Source organism: Arachis stenosperma, chromosome 5, assembly GCF_014773155.1.
Source record: "Arachis stenosperma cultivar V10309 chromosome 5, arast.V10309.gnm1.PFL2, whole genome shotgun sequence".
NCBI lineage: Eukaryota > Viridiplantae > Streptophyta > Magnoliopsida > Fabales > Fabaceae > Arachis > Arachis stenosperma.
In genome coordinates this window covers 22,380,169-22,398,751 of record NC_080381.1, presented here as the reverse complement: position 1 = coordinate 22,398,751, position 18,583 = coordinate 22,380,169, and the positions used below count along the sequence as shown (strand labels likewise).

The window sequence follows — 18,583 nt, the reverse complement described above, 5'->3', positions numbered from 1 at the left end:
GAGGATAAAGATGCCAAACAGTTCCTAAAGGATGTTGAAAAATTCTTTACTAAGAATGAAAAGGCTGAGGCAAGTAGTCTTTTGAGCAAACTTATCTCCATGAGGTATAAAGGTAAAGGGAACATAAGGGAGTACATTATGAAAATGTCTCATCTTGTTTCAAAATTGAAAGCACTAAAGTTAGAGTTGTTTGAAGATTTACTCGTGCATTTTATTTTGATTTTCCTTCCTGCACACTTTGGGCAATTCAAAGTGAGTTATAATGTAACACCCTAATATTCAAATCCTTATGCTCGAGTCATAAGTCAATGATATTACGGTGGTACGACTCTCAGGTGGATTTTTAATATATAAGTATAGGTAATTTCGAAAGGAGTATTAATCAAGAAGCCTGAAAAGAGTAGAAATAAAATCGCGAAGACGTATCACTCACGTTTCGACAACGAAAAGATAAAACGTGAAGCCAAAAGCGATATACGGATAAGGCATAAAGGAGATTAAGAGATAGATAACAGATAGATATATATATAACATAAGTACTAGCTACTAGTCGCGACCCGCGAAGTTTAGGCCGGCTAGGGTACAGTATGAAAGTAGTTGACAACAATATATCCTAATCTCTCCCAAAGGAAACATAAGAGCCTCTATAGGCAAGTTCCAAAAGAGTTCAATACATAATATAATCGTTTCAAAACAAAGATGGAGAGATTCTAAGCAAAATACAAAGTAGAGAAAATAAAGATCTTCGCCGTCTCTCAGACGTACCACAACTCACTTCTGAGCACTTGGACCTGTATCTGAAAAACAAGAGATATATACGGAATGAGAACCCCGGGCCCATGGGTTTCCAGTACGGTAAAAGTGCCAAATAAATACAATGCACTGCAATAAAAACTCACTAAGCATCCTAAACTCCTTTTCACCAAGTATCCAGCCTAGATTCTCACTAATCCATAAATAGGCATCTGTCGTAAGGGGATACTAAATCTAGTTCATGTTACACATGTTTTCCAACTCGCTGATTCTTCCACGAATCAGACTCAGAATCATAAGCAAAACCATCACCAGTTGTTCTGCCTCAGCAACTCTATATCAATACATCATACCCTCGCCTGGAGCTAGTGAAATCACATCACTGCGTCTACCCAGGGGGCTCAAATGATCTCATTCAAAAATCATCATCATTATGCAATCGCATTATCAATTCATCTCATCAAGAACAGCCCCCAACATCCACCAACACCATCATGAGGGATCTCTCAGTTGTACAAACACAAGCAATACAGACAAGTAATACACAAATAAGGTACAAGTAGAACAAGTAGCATGTAATCAGGTAACATAGCATATATGATATAGAAATCCAAAACAAATAGGCAAACCCAAACAATTCAAACATATGCAAATGATGTATGCCTGCCCTATGGCTGATGATATCATCTGTCGGTTATATAGCCAACCCGACACGTCCTGGTAGCTAACCATGGACAGAAACACCCCTTGCGGAGCAAGTAGGTTTGAGCTACAACCCCCTTGCTACTACCCGCTCAGCCCAGAGCCAGTGGAACAACCACTACTGCGGCTACTACCCAGGCGGGTGTTTAACAGCTCAACCTGGAGCCAGTGGAACAACCACTACTGCGGCTACTACCCAGGCGTCACAATCTCTGACCTGGAGCAAGTGGGACAAACCACAACCCTTGCTACTGCCCAGGTATCTCAAGCATTAACCCGGAGCAAGCGGGACGAACCACAACCCTTGCTACTGCCCAGGTATCTCAAAAGCATTGACCCGGAGCAAGCGGGACGAACCACAACCCTTGCTACTGCCCAGATATCTTAAGCATATATTCATTCAATCTCAATTCAAATTATCAATCCTTATTGTTATCAAATCTCAAACATTAACCTGGAGCAAGTGGGACGAACCCCAACCCTTACTACTACCCAGGTATCAGAGTTACATTCATTCAAAACTCCATAATTAACTCATTTATCATAAACATCCCTTTCCGTCTCATACCCGGAGCAAGTGGACAACGCCACTGCCTACTACCCGGGGTTACACATCACATTTCAACATTTTCCATTATTATCCATTCAACACATTCATTCATTAATCATATATGCATTTATACTCAGCCATAATCAATAATGGCTTTGCCGTGACCCGGCAATAACTCAGCCACCCGGCTCATGGTTCAATCAAGAACCAGCCATTTATCAATAGATATAGCCCTTCGGCTCATGGCATACACGGTACTCCTACCGTCATCCTCCATATCTCATATAATCATCGTTGACCACCATTGATCATAACTTTTCCCCTTGCTTCACTCGCAAGTTACCACATCCCCTAGTTCCTTTCTCATTACTAAGCATATCATAATGATTTAATACATAAGGGGTGAGATCGGAGGCTTAGAAGTATGAGATTTGGCTCTTAGAACTCAAAAATCAACTTTGGCATGAAAGCAGGGCCACGCGTACGCGTACTCCACGCGCACGCGTGGATGCTCACAAAGCTCATCGACGCGTATGCGTCATACACGCGGACGCGCGGATTGAAACACAGCCAGATGACGCGTAAGCGTCAGCCACGCGTACGCGTGGGTGCATTTGCGCCCCAGGCACAAAACTGGCATAACTCTGGCACAACTCTCGGGAAAATGGCTGGGCATTGGGTGCAGCGCATCGACGCGCACGCGCACACCACGCGCTCGCGTGGATGGTGCCTTCTCGAAGAACGACGCGTACGCGCCAAGTGCGCCTACGCGTGGAGGGTCATTCTGCTAAAAAATTTTCTAAGTTAAAAGCTGCAGAATTCACAGATTCAACCCCCAATCTTCCGACGGACATAACTTCCTTATTTTAAATCGTTTTTCACCCGTTCTTCGAACGGCATGGACATCCCGGATCCAATTTCATTTCTAAACAGATTTGGCACAAAACAAAGATCCGTAGTCCAAGTTATGTCCCGTCAAAGTATGCCCAAAAATCATGTTTTCATATAAAACCACAAAGTGCCATTTTCAAAACAAGCCATTTTCAACTCTTTTCAAAATCAACCAAAACATGCCAATTTCAACCCTTTTTGAAACCAATCAAAATATACCAAAATCAACATCAAGCCTCCTCAACTCATACATTAACACCTTACCACAATTCACAAAACCGCCATATAACCATCTTTACCCATTGCAAACAAATGGCTAAATTACAAACATATCAACATGTCATACATCCTTCCTCATCCCAATTTCCAACAATACTATTTCCAATCAACCATCATTATACATAACCAATATCATACTCACTATCACGTGGTTTCACCCCCAAATCAACCTTAATCATTCCACAAGCATATGTCACAACATACATATCTCTCATGCATTGTCATACCATCAAGGCATCAATAATCATACTCACATATATGTCCACATAATATATATCAACCAAAATCAAACATACTTCATCTATACAATTTCACCCAGAATTACCGATTTTCACACTTCAACTCCTCAAACCTCATTATTCAATAACCAACCCAATCATTCATATATTCATTATATGAAATTCATCCAATCACTTGTGTCATCATACAATGCACACATCAACTTACCTCCCTTACCTCTTTCCGGCCTCCGGCCCAAAATTTACGGCATCCGGCCCAATTTCACAATTTAAATACATAAACCACAAATTAATACTCATTACCCAATACATCAAATTTTTAATACACCAAGCATACAAGGCCACACAATTCTCAACCCAATCATCAATTCACATTACATACCAACTATGCATATTAGCATCAACCATTTACACAATCCAAACTTAATCCTAGGGGTATCTAGCCTAGGAATTCTCATCACACCACACGGTACTTAAATGAAACTTAAACCGTACCTCTTGTAGCCAAATCAATTGAGCCTCTTCTTTGGAAGTCTCCACCAACCTTAGCCCCAAGCCTCACCAAAGCTCCTCAAGCAACACCAATCTCCCAATTGTGCACCAAAACCATCAAATGCACTAACATAACCAATATGACATACATACATCAACCTAGGGCTCATAAAAATGACAAATCACAAGGGTTTGAGCACTTCTTACCTCAGCCCATATGAAGTAGGGATAGAACTCACTTAGAATCCATGTTGGAGTATCCCTAAACACCCAAAATCACAAGATTTCAACACTAACTTCCCAAAAACGTGTAACAGTGGGGAAATTCGAAAACTGGGCAGAGATGAATGGAATACTCACTACAAAACTTAGATAGAAATGTAGAGGATGAGAAGAGCGACGCGTGGCCGCAAACGGCTCGTCAATCGGAGCTCCGTAGCTCAAGTTATGGTGGTTTGAAGATCAAAGAGAGTTAGGTTTTCTCTCTTCTCTTCTCTCTTCTTAATTCAGCGCCCCAACCCTTCTTTTTAGGGTAAAATGAGCTGAAATGCTCATAACTAATGTTTATATATGTTGGGTCTTAGGCCCACTTAGGCCCGGTTCACTTATTTTTGTCCGTTGGCCCAATTTTGGACCAAAACCTTTAACATTAGCGCTCTAAATCGCACTTCAAATATTTCTACCTCCCCTAATTATAATTCCTCATTTCTTAATCTTATTTACTCATAATTAATTTTCTCAGCTACAGTACCAGACAGGTCTCAGCCGGTACTGCCGGTCAAAATTCCACTGCGCGCTTTTACGCAGAAAACTATGTTTTCCGACTCGGAAAAATTCACTGAATCCAAATATCATATTTAAATCATCAAATTCCAATTGCCAAATCTTCCAACCATATTCGCTCATACTTAACTCATTATTTAATTAATTTCGGTTAGACCGGGTATTACATTCTACCCCCCTAACAGAAATTTTCGCCCTCGAAAATTCCATCCATCACTATGAGTACGCGAGCGTAGTCTGCCGTTATATCCAACGCATAACAGTTCCAAGGTCCTTTTACTCTGCGCGCTTCCGTTGCCGCGCTCTGATTTCTCTATTTCTGAGGATCTCGGTCATTCGTTCCTTACTTTTATCGTCTCATGAACTCACACCCTATTAAATCTCAAATCATGTCATCAATAATATTGTCATCATCGTTAATCATAGCCATCATCACACATCACTATAATCAATCAAAGCTTTCTTCATTTTTAGAATCCAATGAGTTTGTACTAACAAGCTGACAAACTCTTATGAATCCGCTTTGCTTTACTAATCTATAAAAGCTTTCGAGACACTTCTCTTTTGTTGAAGTTACTCAGATCAAAAATCATCTTCAAAAATATAACCAAATACTCTTTCAAATTCTTGGGAAAATTTTCAACAGCGCCTCTCCAAAAATTGGAGTTTACCACCCGTCACGGGTTCCCTCAAACCAATCTCAGTACCACATCAGCATTGCAATTTAAAGGTTTCCAAACGATTCCTCTGAAGCCGATCATTACAAATCTTGATCTAAATCCAAGGTCACCATGACCAAACATCATAGCACTCATCTCTCAAACACAACAACTTGCACTCAATCATCATCTAAATCCGACTATGCATCAATGATAATTTCCTCATCCATTTCAGAACCATTAAGGCTCACCGCCGCAATTAATTCCAATTATCGAGAATCAGTATCTGTATAAGCTCACTAAACTTTTAAGTACTCAAAGCATAAAGCATTTTTAATCATATCCCACTTTTCCTTATTATTACCATACTATGCTAACGCTTTTAGCAAGCTTCCACTATGCCACTTTGATTTCTCGTCAAGTATTAGCTCCATCACTTATTTTCTCAAGTACCCAACCACAACTTAGCATGATTGGCATTTCAAATCAACGTTTCCAAATCCATCATTTAGGACCATTTCTTATCTATTTAAATCAAAGGAACTAAAAGTCACGGGTCAATCCGTTTTACCAAAAATCTAGAATTCATCCAACCACATAACAAACACAACACATCATTCTCAACAGAAAATCATTTACATCATAGGCATTTATCCATTTGTATTAAGGTAAATCCTTACTCGGACCATCCGGTTTACTTCTCAGTCTAATATTAAGTTTGACAGTCCCAATTCTACTGTACAGGCGGTATTATAAAATCATGCACTGTCCTTTAAGTTTGATGATAATAATTACCTCAATCTTACTGTCGCAATCGGCCCGTATCCTGACTCCCTCCTTGTTGGCAATTTCTTGATACATGCCCTGGTAACCCGCACTTGTAACATACACCTAACCCCAATCGGCACGGCCTATTTGGGTGATGACTTCCACACCTCCGACAGCTCAAAACATCAGAAGTGGCCGCTGCTCGTTTTCCCTTACCGTTTCTTTGGGACTCCTCACTCGTCGCAAAGTCGTTTCGCCTTTGAGGAAAACGTTGTGGGTATCCTCTTCTCTTAAACTCTTGACCCCTTGTTGGGTATTCTTGATTGTGCTCCCTGCGGTGGGACTCCCGACGGTCATTCTTCACCTCAACAGCCTTCCTCACACATTCTTCAGCAATACAGCTCTTGTTCACAAGTTCGGAGAAGACCCTAATCTCCATCGGTCCAACGGAGCTCAGGATTTCACTTCGAAGTCCTCCCTCATACTTAATACACTTCCATTCCTCGAAGTCTCCCGGAGCTCCCTGAAACATGCGGGAAAACCTGAATAGCTCCTCAAATTTGTCTGTATACTCAGATACGGACATAGCACCTTGCTTCAGCTGCAGTAACTCCAATTCCTTGGCTGTTCTGGCGGAATTCGGAAAGTACTTCTTATAGAATTCCACCTGGAAGGCATCCCAAGTGATATGATCATTCCCCTGTTGCAGGAGACGTCGAGCCCCTTGCCACCAATGCGATGCTTCCCCCATGAGCAGATAGGTAGCAAATTCAACACGCTGCTCTTCAGGCACCAACTGCGCTTGCAGCGCTCGCTCCATGGCCTGAAACCAAGTATCAGCTTCAGTCGGATTGGTGGTCCCCTTGAACTTAGGTGGATTAACCTTTAAAAAAGTTGCCAGTGTCATCGGGCCCTGAGCTTCCCTTCCGCCATTGCCATTATTGTTTATCTGTTGCCCAAGAGCCTCCGCAGTGGCTTGCATAGCAGCAGCCATATTCTCCAACGCCGCCATAAGGTTTACCGGGTTATTCGGGTTGACTTCCGGTTCCTGCGTACTAGTACGATCTCTCTCACGTCCCTGACTGGGTCCACGAGGCGCCATCTGGTTCCTATACACACCAAACAATCGATATCAAGTTGATCAGTCTCAATATCGGAAGTATAGTGCTTCAAAGTACCAAAGGTACACTGGTGCGCGAAATTGTGAACAATACTTTTCACAACTCTCATAATCCCTGGTCATGAACTCCAAAAACTTGGTGGTTCAATTCCATGGCATTACACAACTTCGCACAACTAACCAGCAAGTGCACTGGGTCGTCCAAGTAATACCTTACGTGAGTAAGGGTCGATCCCACGGAGATTGTTAGCATTGAAGCAAGCTATGGTCATCTTGTAAATCTTAGTCAGGCAGACTCAAATGTATATGATGATGAACGAAAATAACATAGAAGATAAAGATAGTGATACTTATGTATATCATTGGTGTAAGAGCTTCAGACAAGCGTATGAAGATGCCTTCCCTTCCGTCTCTCTGCTTTCCTACTGTCTTCATCCAATCCTTCTTACTCCTTTCCATGGCAAGCTCGTGTAGGGTTTCACTGTTGTCAGCAGCTACCTCCCCTCCGCGCAGTGAAAGCTAATGCACACACTCTGTCACAGTGCTGCCAATCACCGGTTTGGTTCCCTCCCCTACCGGAATAGAATCCCTCTTTTGCGTCTGTCACTAACGCCCAGTAGGTTACAGGTTTGAAGCACGTCACAGTCATTCAATCATTGAATCCTACTCAGAATACCACAGACAAGGTTAGACCTTCCGGATTCTCTTGAATGCCGCCATCAGTTCTTGCCTATACCACGAAGACTCTGATCTCACGGAATGGCTGGCTCGTTTGTCAGGCGAGCACTCGGTTGTCAGGCGATCAACCATGCATCATGCAATCAGAAATCCAAGAGTTATTCACCAAGCCTTGAATGCTTGTAGAACAAGAATGGTTGTCAGTCACCTTGTTCATAGGTGAGAATGGTGATGGGCGTCAATCATCACCTTCATCATGTTGAAGAACAAGTGATATCTTGGTAAAAGAACAAGCGGAATTGAATGGAAGAACAATAGTAATTGCATTAATACTCGAGGTACAGCAGAGCTCCACACCTTAATCTATGGTGTGTAGAAACTCCACCGTTGAAAATACATAAGAACAAGGTCTAGGCATGGCCGTGAGGCCAGCCTCCCAATGATCAAAGGATCTAAAATAAATCCAAAAGATTTTTTATACAATAGTAAAAGGTCCTACTTATAGAAAACTAGTACATAGATGAGTAAATGACATAAAAATCCACTTCCGGGCCCACTTGGTGTGTGTTTGGGCTGAGCAATGAAGAAATTTCGTGTAGAGACTCTCCTTGGAGTTAAACGCCAGCTTCAGTGCCAGTTTGGGCGTTTAACTCCCAATTAGGTGCCAGTTCCGGCGTTTAACGCTGGAATTTCTTGAGGTGACATTGAACGCCGGTTTGGGCCATCAAATCTTGAGCAAAGTATGGACTATTATATATTGCTGGAAAGCCCAGGATGTCTACTTTCCAATGCCGTTGAGAGCGCGCCACTTGGGCTTCTGTAGCTCCAGAAAATCCACTTCGAGTGCAGGGAGGTCAGAATCCAACAGCATCTGCAGTCCTTTTGAGTCTCTGGATCAGATTTTTGCTCAGGTCCCTCAATTTCAGCCAGAAAATACCTGAAATCACAGAAAAACACACAAACTCATAGTAAAGTCCAGAAAAGTGTATTTTAACTAAAAACTAATAAAAATATACTTAGAACTCAACTAAAACTACCAAAAACATACTAAAAACAATGCCAAAAAGTGTACAAATTATCCGCTCATCACAACACCAAACTTAAATTGTTGCTTGTCCCCAAGCAACTGAAAATCAAATAAGATAAAAAGAAGAGAATATGCAATGAACTCCAAAAACATCTATGAAGATCAGTATTAATTAGATGAGCGGGGCTTTTAACTTTTTGTCTCTGAATAGTTTTGGCATCTCACTCTATCCCTTGTAATTCAGAATGATTGGCTTCTTTAGGAACTTAGAATCCAGATAGTGTTAATGATTCTCCTAGTGAAGTATGATGATTCTTGAACATAGCTATTTATTGAGTCTTGGCTGTGGCCCAAAGCACTCTGTCTTCCAGTATTACCACCGGATACATACATGCCACAGACACATAATTGGGTGAACCTTTTCAGATTGTGACTCAGCTTTGCTAAAGTCCCCAATTAGAGGTGTCCAGGGTTCTTAAGCACACTCTTATTTGCCTTGGATCACAACTTTATTTCTTTCTTTTCTTTTTTTTTTTTTTCGAAATTTTTTTTTTTTTTTTTTTGCTTCTTCTTGCTTCAAGAATCATTTTTATGATTTTTCAGATCCTCAGTAACATGTCTCCTTTTTCATCATTCTTTCAAGAGCCAACATTCATGAACCACAAATTCAAAAGACATATGCACTGTTCAAGCATACATTCAGAGAACAAAAGTGTTGCCACCACATCAAAATAATTAAACTATTATAAAATTCAGAATTCATGCAATTCTTTCCTTTTCAATTAAGCACGTTTTTATTCAAGAAAGGTGATGGATTCATAGGACATTCATAACTTTAAGGCATAGACACTAAGACACTAATGATCACAAGACACAAACATGGATAACCATAAGCATAAAAATCGAAAAACAGAAGAATAAAGAACAAGGAAATTCAAGGAACGGGTCCACCTTAGTGATGGCGGCTCTTTCTTGCTCTTGAAGATCCTATGGAGTGCTTGAGCTCCTCAATGTCTCTTCCTTGTCTTTGTTGCTCCTCCCTCATGATTCTTTGGTCTTCTCTAATTTCATGGAGGAGAATGGAGTGTTCTTGATGCTCCACCCTTAGTTGTCCCATGTTGGAACTCAATTCTCCTAGGGAGGTGTTTACTTGCTCCCAATAGTTTTGTGGAGGAAAGTGCATCCCTTGAGGCATCTCAGGGTTCTCTTGATGAGAGGGGTCTTTTGTGTGCTCCATCCTTTTCTTGGTGATGGGCTTGTCCTCATCAATGGTGGTATCTCCTTCTATGTCAACTCCAACTGAATAACAGAGGTGACAAATGAGATGAGGGAAGGCTAACCTTGCCAAGGTGGAGGTCTTGTCCGCCACCTTATAGAGTTCTTGGGCTATAACCTCATGAACCTCTATTTCTTCTCCAATCATGATGCTATGAATCATGATGGCCCGGTCTATGGTAACTTCGGACCGGTTGCTAGTGGGAATGATTGAGCGTTGTATGAACTCTAACCATCCTCTAGCCACGGGCTTGAGGTCATGCCTTCTCAATTGAACCGGCTTTCCTCTTGAATCTTGCTTCCATTGTGCGCCCTCTTCACATATGGTTGTGAGGACTTGGTCCAACCTTTGATCAAAGTTGACCCTTCTAGTGTAAGGATGCTCATCTCCTTGCATCATAGGCAAGTTGAACGCCACCCTCACACTCTCCGGACTAAAATCCAAGTATTTCCCCCGAACCATAGTGAGATAATTCTTTGGATTCGGGTTCACACTTTGGTCATGGTTCTTGGTGATCCATGCATTGGCATAGAACTCTTGAACCATCAAGATTCCGACTTGTTGAATGGGGTTGGTAAGAACTTCCCAACCTCTTCTTCGGATCTCATGGCGGATCTTCGGATATTCACCCTTTTTGAGTGAAAAGGGGACCTCGGGGATCACCTTCTTCAAGGCCACAACTTCATAGAAGTGGACTTGATGCACCCTTGAGAGGAATCTATCCATCTCCCATGACTCGGAGGCGGAAGCTTTTGCCTTCCCTTTCCTCTTTTTAGAGGTTTCTCCGGCCTTGGATGCCATAAATGGTTATGAAAAAGCAACGCTTTTACCACACCAAACTTAAAATGTTTGCTCGTCCTCGAGCAAAAGAAGAAAGAAGAGAGTAGAAGAAGAAGAAATGAGGAAGAGGGAGGTGGTGGTGTATTCGGCCAAGAAGGGTAAGAAAGGGTGTTTAGGTTGTGTGAAAATGAAGGGTTGGAGAAGGGTATTTATAGGAGAGAGGGGGGGTAATGGTTCGGCCATGGAGGGTGGGTTTGGGAGGGAAAGTGGTTTGAATTTGAAGGGTGAGGTTGGTGGGGATTTATGAAGGATGGATGTGAGTGGTGAAGAGAAAGATGGGATTTGATAGGTGAAGGGTTTTTGGGGAAGAGGTATTGAGGTGATTGGTGAATGGGGGAAGAAGAGAGAGAGTGATGGTGGGGTCCTGTGGGGTCCACAGATCCTGTGGTGTCAAGGAAAAGTCATCCCTGCACCAAATGTTGCTCAAAATCACGTTTTGAGCTATTTCTGGCGTTAAACGCCGGGCTGGTGCCTATTCCTGGCGTTTAACGCCAGGTTGTTGCCCTTTACTGGCGTTTAACGCCAGTCTGGTGCCCCTTTCTGGCGTTAAACGCCCAGAATGGTGCCAGACTGGGCGTTAAACGCCCAACAGCTAGCATTACTGGCGTCTGAACGCCAGCTTCTTCTTCTCCAGGGTGTGCTGTTTTTCTTCCTGTTTTTCATTCTGTTTTTGCTTTTTTCATTGTTTTTGTGACTTCTTATGATCATCAACCTACAAAAAAAAATAAAATAACAAAAGAAAATAGTTAACCATAAAACATTGGGTTGCCTCCCAAGAAGCGCTTCTTTAATGTCATTAGCTTGACAGAGGACTCTCATGGAGCCTCAGAAATGCTCAGAACCGTGTTGGAACCTCCCAACACCAAACTTAGAGTTTGAATGTGGGGGTTCAACATCAAACTTAGAGTTTGGTTGTGGCCTCCCAACACCAAACTTAGAGTTTGACTGTGGGGGCTCTGCTTGGCTCTGTTTTGAGAGAAGCTCTTCATGCTTCCTCTCTATGATGATAGAGGGATGTCCTTGGGTCTTAAACACCAAGGATTCTTCATTCACTTGAATGATCAACTCTCCTCTATCAACATCAATCACAGCCTTTGCTGTGGCTAGGAAGGGTCTGCCAAGGATGATGGATTCATCCATGCACTTCCCAGTCTCTAGGACTATGAAGTCAGTAGGGATGTAATGGTCCTCAATCTTAACCAAAACATTCTCTACAAGTCCATGAGCTTGTTTTCTTGAATTGTCTGCCATCTCTAATGAGATTCTTGCAGCTTGCACCTCAAGGATCCCTAATTTCTCCATTACAGAGAGGGGCATGAGGTTTACACTTGACCCTAAGTCACACAAGGCCTTCTTGAAGGTCATGGTGCCTATGGTACAAGGTATAGAAAACTTCCCAGGATCCTGCCTCTTTTGAGACAGTTTCTGCCTAGACAAGTCATTCAGTTCTTTGGTGAGCAAGGGTGGTTCATCCTCCCAAGTCTCATTTCCAAATAACTTGTCATTCAGTTTCATGATTGCTCCAAGGTATTGAGCAACTTGCTCTTCAGTGACATACTCATCCTCTTCAGAGGAAGAATACTCATCAGAGCTCATGAATGGCAGAAGTAAGTCCAATGGAATCTCTATGGTCTCATTTTGAGCCTCAGATTCCCATTGTTCCTCATTGAGGAACTCAGAGGAGATTGGTACACGCCCACTGAGGTCTTCCTCAGTGGCGTCCTCCTCCTCTCTTTCCTCTCCATATTCGGCCATGTCTATGGCTTTGCACTCTCCTTTTGGATTTTCTTCTGTATTACTTGGGAGAGTGCTAGGAGGGAGTTCAGTAACTTTCTTGCTCAGCTGACCCACTTGTCCTTCCAAATTTCTGATGGAGGACCTTGTTTCATTCATGAAACTTTGAGTGGTCTTTATTAGATCAGAGACCATTGTTGCTAAGTCAGAAGTATTCTGCTTAGAACTCTCTGTCTGTTGCTGAGAAGATGATGGAAAAGGCTTGCCATTGCTAAACCTGTTTCTTCCACCATTATTGTTATTGAAACCTTGTTGAGGTCTCTCTTGATTCTTCCATGAGAAATTGGGGTGATTTCTCCATGAAGAATTGTAGGTGTTTCCATAGGGTTCTCCTAGGTAATTCACCTCTTCCATTGAAGGGTTCTCAGGATCATAGGCTTCTTCCTCAGATGAAGCTTCCTTAGTACTGCTTGGTGCATTTTGCATTCCAGACAGACTTTGAGAAATCAGATTGACTTGTTGAGTCAATATCTTGTTCTGAGCCAATATGGCATTCAGAGTGTCAATCTCAAGAACTCCTTTCTTCTGACTAGTCCCATTGTTCACAGGATTTCTTTCAGAAGTGTACATGAATTGGTTATTTGCAACCATTTCAATCAATTCTTGAGCTTCTGCAGGCGTCTTCTTCAGATGAAGAGATCCTCCAGCAGAGCTATCCAAAGACATCTTGGATAGTTCAGAGAGACCATCATAGAAAATACCTATGATGCTCCATTCAGAAAGCATGTCTGAAGGACATCTTCTGATTAATTGTTTGTATCTTTCCCAAGCTTCATAGAGGGATTCTCCATCCTTCTGTCTGAAGGTTTGGACTTCCACTCTAAGCTTACTCCATCTTTGTGGTGGAAAGAACTTTGCCAAGAAGGCATTGACTAGCTTTTCCCAAGAGTCCAGGCTTTCTTTAGGTTGAGAGTCCAACCATATTCTAGCTCTGTCTCTTACAGCAAAAGGGAATAGCATCAGTCTATAGACCTCAGGGTCTACCCCATTAGTCTTGACTGTGTCACAGATTTGCAAGAATTCAGCTAAGAACTGATGAGGATCTTCCATTGGAAGTCCATGGAACTTGCAATTCTGTTGCATTAGAGAAACTAATTGAGGCTTAAGCTCAAAGTTGTTTGCTCCAATGGCAGGGATAGAGATGCTTCTCCCATAGAAATCAGGAGTAGGTGCAGTGAAGTCACCCAGCACCTTCCTTGCATTGTTGGCATTGTTGTTGTTTTCGGCTGCCATGGGTTCTTCCTCTTTGAAGAATTCGGTCAGGTCCTCTAAAGAGAGTTGTGCCTTGGCTTCTCTTAGCTTTCTCTTCAAGGTTCTCTCGGGTTCAGGGTCAGCTTCAACAAGAATGCCTTTGTCTCTGCTCCTGCTCATATGAAAGAGAAGAGAAAAAGAAAGTGTGGAATCCTCTATGTCACAGTATAGAGATTTCTTGAAATGTCAGAGGAAAAGAGAAATAGAAAGAAGAAGGAGAAGATGAATTCGAACTTTAATTAGATAAGGTTCGAATTGTGCATTTAGAAGGAGTGGTACTCCATAAATAGAAGGATGTGGGAAGGAGGGAAGAGAATTTTTGACAATTCATTTAAAAGATTTTGAAAACATTTTGAAAATTTGATTGATAATTTTCGAAAATTGAAAGTGGAAGAGAAATCAAGTGATTTTTGAAAAAGATTTTGAAATTAGAAATTAAAAAGATTTGATTGAAAACTATTTTGAAAAAGATGTGGTTAAAAAGATTTAATTGAAAAGTTGATGAGCGAATAATTTGTATGCTTTTTGGCATTGTTTTTAGTATGTTTTCAGTATCTTTTAGTTAGTTTTTAGTATATTTTTATTAGTTTTTAATTAAAATTCACTTTTCTGGACTTTACTATGAGTTTGTGTGTTTTTCTGTGATTTCAGGTATTTTCTGACTGAAATTGAGGGTTCTGAGCAAAAATCTGATCCAGAGACTGAAAAGGACTGCAGATGCTGTTGGATTCTGACCTCCCTGCACTCGAAGTGGATTTTCTGGAGCTACAGAAGCCCAATTGGCACGCTCTCAACGGCATTGGAAAGTAGACATCCTGGGCTTTCCAGCAATATATAATAGTCCATACTCTGTCCAAGATTTGATGGCCCAAACCCGCGTAGCAATCCGGCCTCAGAAATTCCAGCGTTAAACGCCGGAACTTGAATAAAAGTTGGAGTTAAACGCCCAAACTGGCATGAGAACTGGCGTTTAACTCCAGAAAAGGTCTCTACACGAATTTCCTTCATTGCTCAGCCCAAGCACACACCAAGTGGGCCAGGAAGTGGATTTTTCTGTCATTTACTCATTTCTGTAAACCTTAGGATACTAGTTTACTACTTATAGGACCTTTTTACATTGTAATCAGAACCTTATGACCCCATAACATTTTGTACACGTTCTTTCCACAGTATGAGCCTCTAAACCCCATGGTTGGGGGTGAGGAGCTCTGCTGTGTCTTGATGGATTAATGCAATTACTACTGTTTCCTATTCAATCATGCTTGCTTCCATTCTAAGATAACACTTGTTCTTAATCCGGATGAATGTGATGATCCGTGACAATCATCATCATTCTCAACCATGAACACGTGCCTGACAACCACCTCTGTTCTATCTTAGATTGAGTAGTTATCTCTTGGGTTCTTTAATCGGAATCTTCGTGGTATAGGCAGGACCTGATGGCAGCATTCAAGAGAATCCGGAAGGTCTAAACCTTGTCTGTGGTATTCTGAGTAGGATTCAATGATTGAATGACTGTGACGTGCTTCAAACCTGTAACCTACTGGGCGTTAGTGACAGACGCAAAAGAGTGATTCTATTCCGGTAGGGGAGGGAACCAAACCGGTGATTGGCAGCACTGTGACAGAGTGTGTGCATTAGCTTTCACTGCGCGGATGGGAGGTAGCTGCTGACGACAGTGAGACCCTACACGAGCTTGCCATGGAAGGAGACATGCGTGTTTGATGAAGAAGATAGTAGGAAAGCAGAGATTCGGAAGATGGAGCATCTCCAAACCTCAACCCATTCTCCATTACTGCAGTACAAGTAACCATTACATGTTCTTTTGCTTCTTACAATCAATCCTGATAATTTCTGATATCCTGACTAAGATTTACAAGATAACCATAGCTTGCTTCAAGCCGACAATCTCCGTGGGATCGACCCTTGCTCACGCAAGGTATTACTTGGACGACCCAGTGCACTTGCTGGTTAGTTGTGCGGGATTGCAAAAGTGTTATTGCAATTTCGTGCACCAAGTTTTTGGCGCCGTTGCCGGGGATTGTTCGAGTTTGGACAACTGACGGTTTATTTTGTTGCTTAGATTAGGACTGTTTTATTTTTGTTGGTTTAGAGTCTTTTAGTTGAGTCTAGTTTCATATTCTAAGTTTGGTGTCAATTGCATACTTTTATTTTTCTTTTGATTTACGAATTTTTCTTGTTCTTAGTCCCTTTTTGATTCATAAAAGTTCTAAGTTTGGTGTCCTCTTTGTGTTTTTCTCTTTAAAATTTTCGAAAAAAGTAGTGTTTGATTTCTAAAAATTCTAAGTTTGGTGTCTTTTTGCTGTTTTTCTCTTTCCTCTTTTTAAAAAAAATCAAATCTTTTTCATAAAAATTTTTTCAATCATATCTTCTTAATTGCTGTTTTCAAAATCTTTTTCTTCACTAATTGATTCAGTTCTCAATTTGCTTTGATCTTATTTTATTTTTAATTTTCGAATTTTCTTTTTTTTTCCTTTTATTTTATTTTTTATTTTATTGAATTTTATTTTTTTCGGTTATTTCAAAAAAAAAAAAATAAAAATAAACAAAATTTATCTCTTTGCAATCATTCTCATTTCCCTTTTGTCCATTATGGACTTAAGTGGAATTAATCAGTCCAAGAGGACTCTGGGGTCTTATGCTAACCCCATTACAGCTGCATATGGGAGTAGCATCTGTATACCTCCCATCAAAGCAAGCAGCTTTGAGCTAAATCCTCAACTCATTATCATAGTGCAGCAAAATTGCCAGTATTCCGGTCTTCCACAGGAAGAACCTACTGAGTTTCTGGCACAGTTTTTACAAATTGCTGACACAGTACATGATAAAGAGGTAGATCAGGATGTCTATAGACTATTACTGTTTCCATTTGCTGTAAAAGATCAAGCTAAAAAGTGGTTAAATAACCAACCTACAGCAAGCATAAAGACATGGAAACAGTTATCAGACAAATTTCTGAATCATTTTTACCCTCCAAAAAGGATGACACAGCTAAGGCTGGACATCCAAGGCTTTAAACAAGAGGATAATGAATCCCTTTATAATGCCTGGGAGAGGTATAGAGGTATGCTAAGAAAATGTCCCTCTGAAATGTTTTCAGAGTGGGTACAGTTAGACATTTTCTACTATGGGCTTACAGAAAAAGCTCAGATGTCTTTAGACCACTCAGCTGGTGGATCTATACACATGAGAAAGACAATTGAAGAAGCTCAAGAGCTTATAGACACTGTTGCTAGAAACCAATATCTGTACTCTAGCAATGAGTTCTCTCCAGAAGAGGAAGTCATGACAGTAGTCACTAACTCTAATCCTCAAGAACAGGTAATGGAGCTTAATCAACAACTACTCCTGATGACAGAACAGTTAGCAGAATTTAAAGAGATGCTCAATGAAACTAAAGTTGCTAATAAAAGCATAGAGCTACAGTTGAATCAAGCAAAACAGCAAATATCTAAACAAATAACAGAAGAATGTCAAGCAGTTCAACTGAGGAGTGGGAAAACACTGAATGCCACTGCTCAAAAGAGCAAGAAGTCAATTAAGGAATAGTTGACAGAGGATGACCAAGCCACTGTTCAAAATCCCTCTGAGGACAGTAAGAGCCCAGAGAGGAATATTATTGGCGTTCAAACGCCAGAAAGGGAAGGAAAGTTGGCGTTAAACGCCCATTCCTTGCCCAATACTGGCGTTCAAACGCCAGAACAGGGAGGAAAGCTGGCGTTAAACGCCCATTCCCTGCCCAGTTCTGGCGTTCAAACGCCAGAAAAGGGGGAGAAGTTGGCGTTTAACGCCCAAACTTCATCCACTCCTGGCGTTCAAACGCCCAAGGAGAATCAGACACCTGAGAGTGCTGACAGTAATCCCTCTAACAAGGCTTCTTCAACCACTTCTGTAAGGAATAAACCTGCAGCATCTAAGGTTGAAGAATATCAAGCCAAGATGCCTTATCCTCAGAAACTCCACAAAGCGGAACAGGATAAACAATTTGCCCGCTTTGCAGACTATTTAAGGACTCTTGAAATAAAGATTCCTTTTGCAGAGGCACTTGAGCAAATACCTTCTTATGCTAAGTTCATGAAAGAGATCTTAAGTCATAAGAAGGATTGGAGAGAAACTGAAAAAGTGTTTCTCACTGAAGAATGCAGTGCAGTCATTCTAAAAAGCTTACAGAAAAGCTTCAAGATCCTGGAAGCTTTCTGATACCATGCACATTGGAAGGCACTTACACCAAGGTAGCCTTATGTGATCTTGGAGCAAGTATTAATTTAATACCTGCATCCACTATCAGAAAGCTTGGGTTGATTGGAGAGGTCAAACCAACCAGGATATGCCTCCAACTTGCTGATGGCTCCATTAAACACCCATCAGGCATAATAGAGGACATGATTGTCAAGGTTGGGCCATTTGCCTTTCCAACTGACTTTGTGTTGCTGGAAATGGAGGAGCACAAAAGTGCAACT

At 41.4% G+C, this 18,583-nt stretch overlaps 1 non-coding gene across 1 annotated transcript; it reads left to right on the top strand.

Annotated features, from left to right (window-relative positions):
• The first annotated feature begins 13,571 nt into the window (after positions 1-13,571).
• LOC130984045 (small nucleolar RNA R71) lies at positions 13,572-13,679 on the top strand. The gene has a single exon (XR_009088005.1). It is a non-coding gene; the product is annotated as a small nucleolar RNA R71 (small nucleolar RNA).
• The last annotated feature ends 4,904 nt before the right edge of the window (positions 13,680-18,583 follow it).